This window comes from Lolium rigidum, chromosome 7 (assembly GCF_022539505.1).
Source record: "Lolium rigidum isolate FL_2022 chromosome 7, APGP_CSIRO_Lrig_0.1, whole genome shotgun sequence".
Lineage (NCBI taxonomy): Eukaryota > Viridiplantae > Streptophyta > Magnoliopsida > Poales > Poaceae > Lolium > Lolium rigidum.
Window position 1 is genome coordinate 220283863 of NC_061514.1, and position 7368 is coordinate 220291230.

The window sequence follows — 7368 nt, forward strand, 5'->3', positions numbered from 1 at the left end:
AACGGTAGTAATAAAGCATATGAGTTATGTACATTATATCTTACAAGTTGCAAGTCTCATGCATAGTATACTAATAGTGCCCGCACCTTGTCCTAATTAACTTGGACTACCGGATCTTTGCAATGCATATGTTTTGACCAAGTGTCACAATGGGGTACCTCCATGCCGCCTGTACAAAGGTCTAAGGAGAAAGCTCGCATTTTGGATTTCTCGCTTTTGATTATTCTCAACTTAGACATCCATACCGGGACAACATGGACAACAGATAATGGACTCCTCTTTAATGCATAAGCATGTGGCAACAATTATTATTCTCATATGAGATTGAGGATATATGTCCAAACTGAAACTTCCACCATGAATCATGGTTTTAGTTAGCGGCCCAAAGTTCTTCTCTAACAACATGCATGCTCCAACCATGAAGGTGGTAGATCTCTCTTGCTTCAAACAAGACGGACATGCATAGCAACTCACATGATATCCAACAAAGAATAGTTGATGGCGTTCCCAGAAACATGGTTATCGCTCAACAAGCAACTTAATAAGAGATAAAGTGCATAAGTACATATTCAATACCACAATAGTTTTTAAGCTATTTGTCCCATGAGCTATATATTGCAAAGGTGAATGATGGAATTTTAAAGGTAGCACTCAAGCAATTTACTTTGGAATGGCGGATAAATACCATGTAGTAGGTAGGTATGGTGGACACAAATGGCATAGTGGTTGGCTCAAGGATTTTGGATGCATGAGAAGTATTCCCTCTCGATACAAGGTTTAGGCTAGCAAGGTTATTTGAAACAAACACAAGGATGAACGTTACAGCAAAACTCACATAAAAGACATATGGTAAACATTATAAGACTCCATACCGTCTTCCTTGTTGTTCAAAACTCAATACTAGATGTTATCTAGACTCTAGAGAAACCAAATATGCAAACCAAATTAGCAAGCTCTAAGTATTTCTTCATTAATGGGTGCAAAGTATATGATGCAAGAGCTTAAACATGAGCACAACAATTGCCAAGTATCAAATTATCCAAGACATTATAGCAATTTACTACATGTATCATTTTCCAATTCCAACCATATAACAATTTAACGAAGAAGAAACTTCGCCATGAATACTATGAGTAGAGCCTAAGGACATATTTGTCCATATGCTACAGCGGAGCGTGTCTCTCTCCCACAAAGTGAATGCTAGGATCCATTTTATTCAAACAAAACAAAAAAAAAACAAAAACAAACCGACGCTCCAAGCAAAGTACATAAGATGTGACGGAATAAAAATATAGTTTCAGGGGAGGAACCCGATAATGTTGTCGATGAAGAATGGGATGCCTTGGGCATCCCCAAGCTTAGACGCTTGAGTCTTCTTAGAATATGCAGGGGTGAACCACCGGGGCATCCCCAAGCTTAGAGCTTTCACTCTCCTTGATCATATTGCATCATACTCCTCTCTTGATCCTTGAAAACTTCCTCCACACCAAACTCGAAACAACTCATTAGAGGGTTAGTGCATAATAAAAATTAACATGTTCAGAGGTGACACAATCATTCTTAACACTTCTGGACATTGCATAAAGCTACTGGACATTAGTGGATCAAAGAAATTCATCCAACATAGCAAAAGAGGCAATGCGAAATAAAAGACAGAATCTGTCAAAACAGAACAGTCCGTAAAGATGGATTTTATTAGGCCACCAGACTTGCTCAAACGAAAATGCTCAAATTGAATGAAAGTTGCGTACATATCTGAGGATCATGCTCGTAAATTGGCGTAATTTTCTGAGCTACCTACAGGGAGATAGACCCAGATTCGTGACAGCAAAGAAATATGGAACTGCGCGAGTAATCCAAATCTAGTACTTACTTTTCTATCAAAGACTTTACTTGGCACAACTAAACATAAAACTAAGATAAGGAGAGGTTGCTACAGTAGTAAACAACTTCCAAGACACAAATATAAAACAAAAATACTGGAGTAAAAACATGGGTTGTCTCCCATAAGCGCTTTCTTTAACGCCTTTCAGCTAGGCGCGAAAGTGTATCTCAAGTATTATCGAAGGGTGGTGCACCTACAGCGGGGTTTGGAGTTTTCTCAACCATGCATAGTATATTGGATACATAAGTTTCAGCGTCTCCCTTCTCATTAGTCTTGGGCTTGCTACTCTCATCGAACAAATTTTCAGGAACAAGCCAAGCATAGTTATGTTCTAGTGCATCATTCATAGCTAGGAGTTTACATGGTATGGGTGCTTTGATCTCCCCACCATCATTAATATTATTAGTGTATCTGATTCTATCCATGTCCATCTTTTCAAGGAGACCAACAAAATTAGTATGAGAACCAAGCATATTAAATTTAGCAAAGACCTTTCTAGCTTCTCTTGCTAGACCACCAAATTCTCTAAGAAGGGTTTCTAAAACAAAATCTTTCTTTTCCCCTTCTTCCATATCACCAAGTGTAAGAAACATGTGTTGGATTATAGGATTTAGATTAACAAATTTAGTTTCCAACAGGCGAACTAAAGCAGCAGCAATTTCATAAGTGGGAGCAAGGTCTACCAAGTGTCTATCTTCAAAATCTTCAATGGTACTAACATGGGTGAAAAATTCTTCTATATTGTTTCTCCCAATGATAGACCCTTGTCCTACCGGTATGTTCTTTGTGGTAAAATCAAAAGGAAACATGATGAATCAAGTAAAGTAAATGCAAGTAACTAAATTTTTTGTGTTTTTGATATAGCAAACAAGATAGTAAATAAAGTAAAACTAGCAACTAATTTTTTTGTGTTTTGATATAATGCAGCAAACAAAGTAGTAAATAAAATAAAGCAAGACAAAAACAAAGTAAAGAGATTGAGAAGTGGAGACTCCCCTTGCAGCGTGTCTTGATATCCTCGGCAACGGCGCTAGAAAATATGCTTGATGGCGTGTATTTCACACGTTCGTTGGGCAACCCCAAGAGGAAGGTATGATGCGCACAGCAGCAAGTTTTCCCTCAGAAAGAAACCAAAGAACCAGGAGGAGCCAAGAAGCACGTCGAAGGTTGATGGCGGCGGGATGTAGTGCGGCGCAACACCAGAGATTCCGGCGCCAACGTGGAACCTGCACAACACAACCAAAGTACTTTGCCCCAACGAAACAAGTGAGGTTGTCAATCTCACCGGCTTGCTTGTAACAAAGGATTAACCGTATTGTGTGGAAGATGATTGTTTGCAGAGAAAATAGTAAAAACAAGTATTGCAGCAGATTTATATTTCAGTATTAAAGAATGGACCGGGGTCCACAGTTCACTAGAGGTGTCTCTCCCATAGGATAAAAGCATGTTGGGTGAACAAATTACAGTCGGGCAATTGACAAATAGAGAGGGCATAACAATGCACATACATGACATGATAAGTATAGTGAGATTTAATTGGGCATTACGACAAAGTACATAGACCGCCATCCAACCGCATCTATGCCTAAAAAGTCCACCTTCGAGGTTATCATCCGAACCCCCTCCGGTATTAAGTTGCAAAGCAACGAGACAATTGCATTAAGTATGGTGCGTAATGTAATCAACAACTACATCCTCGGACATAGCGCCAATGTTTTATCCCTAGTGGCAACAAGCACAACACAACCTTAGAACTTTACGTCACTCGTCCCAGGTGTCAATGCGGGCATGAACCCACTATCGAGCATAAATACTCCCTCTTGGAGTTAAAAGCAAAAACTTGGCCAGAGCCTCTACTAGTAACGGAGAGCATGCAAGATCATAAACAACACATATGTAATAACTTGATAATTAACATGACATGGTATTCTCTATCCATCGGATCCCGACAAACACAACATAGAGTATTACGGATAGATGATCTTGATCATGTTAGGCAGCTCACAAGATCCAACAATGAAGCACAATGAGGAGAAGACAACCATCTAGCTACTGCTATGGACCCATAGTCCAGGGGTGAACTACTCACTCATCACTCCGGAGGCGACCATGGCGGTGTAGAGTCCTCCGGGAGATGAATCCCCTCTCCGGCGAGGTGCCGGAGGAGATCTCCAGAATCCCCCGAGATGGGATCGGCGGCGGCGGCGTCTCAGTAAGGTTTTCCGTATCGTGGTTTTCGCATCAGGGGTTTCGCGACGGAGGCTTTAAGTAGGCGGAAGGGAAGAGTCGGGGGCCAGACGAGGGGGCCACACCATAGGGCGGCGCGGGCCCCCCCTGGGCCGCGCCGCCTTGTGGTGTCGCCACCTCGTGGCCCCACTTCGTATGTTCTTCGGTCTTCTGGAAGCACCGTGGAAAAATAGGCCCCTGGGTCTTTGTTTCGTCCAATTCCGAGAATATTTCGTTACTAGGATTTCTGAAACCAAAAACAGCAGAAAAAAGGAACTGGCACTTCGGCATCTTGTTAATAGGTTAGTTCCAGAAAATGCACGAATATGACATAAAGTGTGCATAAAACATGTAGGTATCATCAATAATATGGCATAGAACATAAGAAATTATCGATACGTCGGAGACGTATCAGGGTACATATACGCTTCTCAAACCATATGGTTCCTTGTTCATCTGCATGAAATCCTTTTGCTCTGTCTTTGCTCATAATGACCTTAATATCCTCTATTTCTTTGTCTAACTTTTGAGCTTCTGTAATTCTATCCATTAGTGTTGGCAGGACTTGAAGTGATGCCAAATAACCTTTGGGCACAACCTCTAGTCTGAGGTCCTTAAACTATTCACACAGTTCCTCTGGTAATTCTCCACCAGTGAGGCCGTTTACATAGCTCTTACGGCTGAGCGCATCGGCTACAACGTTAACCTTCTCTGGGTGGTATTGCAAATTCATATCATAATCTTATATTAACGCCAACCATCCTCTTTGCCTCATGTTCAACTCCTTCTGAGTGAATATGTACTTCAGGCTCTTATGGTCTATGAACACATCACAATGCTTTCCCATCAAGTAGTGTCTCCATACTTTCAGGGCATGAACAACAGATGCTAGCTCTAAGTCATGGGTTGGGTAGTTTCTCTCATGATGCTTGAATTGTCGCGAAGCATAGCACACTACTTTTCCATCTTGCATTAAAACACCACCAAGTCCTTGACGAGAGGCGTTGCAGTACACTTGGAAATCCTTATTGATATCCGGCAAACATAGAACTGGTGCACTTACTAGGCGTTGCTTCAACTCTTGAAAACTAGCTTCACACTCATCAGTCCAGATAAATTTCTTGTCCTTCTTCAACAATTTTGTCATGGGCTTGCAATCTTGGAGAAATTCTCAATAAATCTCCGGTAGTATCCAGCGAGTCCTAGGAAACTCCGGATCTCTCCTACATTCTTGGGTGATTCTCACTCGGTCACAGCTGCAACTTTACTCGGATCAACTGCGACTCCTTTTGCTGAAACTATATATCCAAGGAATCCAACTCTATCCAATCAGAACTCACACTTGTTGAACTTGGCATACAGCTTGTGCTCTCTAAGCTTTTCCATGATTAGGCGCAAGTGCCTCTCATGTTCGGCTTCATCCTTTGAGTATATCAATATATCATCGATGAATACTACTACAAACTTATCCAAATATTCCATGAACACTTTGTTCATCATGGCCATAAAATATGCCGGCGCATTGGTTAGACCAAATGACATAACTGTATACTCATACAGACCGTATCTAGTAGTGAATGTAGTCTTAGGTATGTCTTGCTCTCTGATCTTCATTTGGAAGTAACCCGATCGAAGATAGATTTTGGAAAACACTTTTGCTCCCTTCAGTTGGTCAAACAGGTCATTGATATTGGGCAACGGGTACTTGTTCTTGATAGTGACTTCATTGAGTGATCGATAATCCATTACTAATCTCTTTCTAGAATCTTTCTTAATCACAAACAAAAGAGGGGCTCCTCATGACGATGAACTAGGTCGGATGAAACCCTTTTCCAACTGTTCCTTAAGCTGCTTCTTCAACTCCCTCAATTCCTCCACATCCATCTTATATAGTCTCTTGGCTATTGGTCCAGTTCCAGGAAACAGATCAATGAGAAACTCAACTTCTCTGTCTGGTGGCATTCCTAGCGACTCTTCCTGGAACACATCCGGGTATTCTCTCACAACGTGCACATTCTCCATACTAACCCCCTTAAGAGTGTTGATGTTACTACCTTTAAGTTCAAAGGTTGATTTGAAACGAATCCTCTTCATTTCTGGGGTTGTCAGTGTAATTGATCTCTTTGCACAATCTATTATGCCTCCATAAGTGGTCATCCAATGTATGCCTAGGATTACTTCTAGACCTTGCGATGGTAGGACTATTAAGTTGGCTGGGAACTTATGTTTTCCAATTTGCAGTGTCAAATTTCTACATCCATCAGTTACTAACATCTCTCCCCCTGGATAGCTTACTCTAAGAGGGGATCCCGTTGTTTCAGTTGGCAGATTATTCATAACCACAAATGCTCTTGATATGAAAGAATGTGATGCACCAGTATCAAATAGGACAAGTGCTAAAAAGCAATTGAGCATGAACGTACCGATCACTGCGTCCGGCTCATCATATAGATCTCCTCAAAATTTACATGGTTGACATGCCCCTTCTAGAACGGGTTCTGTTTGCCTGCATCCACAACCTTCCTCGCTTCCTCAGCCTTCTTCTCAGGGCAGTCATTGGAAAAGTGTCCTGTCTTCCTACACTTGAAGCACTCCACCTGGCTTAGGTCCTTCTTCACAAAGCGATAACCATTGCTGTTGTCGTGGCCATTGCCGTTGCTGTGGCCATTGCCATTTCCATGATGGCTGCCATTACTCTTCCCAGAGTTGTTGTGCTGGTGATTCTTGTGACCATTGTGGTGGTGGTGCTTGCTTCCAACATCATTGCTACCATACTTTTGATGGCCAGAACTTCCACTACCTTTTTCATATGACCGCATCTTGTGAGCTGGTCCTGATCCATACTTGTCATAACGGTGCTTTCTCTTCCGGTTCTCCATACTATTGTGCTTGGACTCAACTGCCACTTCACTGTCATACAACTCCTAGTAATTGGCGTACCTAGAAGCACAAAGCTGAATCGATATCAGATCATTGAGGCCTCTCATGAATTCCTCCTGCCTATTTCTATCAGTGTTCACATCTTCAGGTTCATAACGAGCCAACTTGTTGAAGAGCTCAACATAGTCAGACAAGGAGCGAGATCCCTGGCGCAAGTCGCAAAACTCGCGCCTCTCCAGAGCAATGAATCCAGAAGCAACATGAGCAGTGCGGAAGGCTGTTTGAAACTGATCCCAAATGATGGCTGCGATGTCAGGATAGGTGATCTGGTAGTTGTCCCACCATTCAGCTACAGGTCCTTCAAGCTGTGCAGAGAA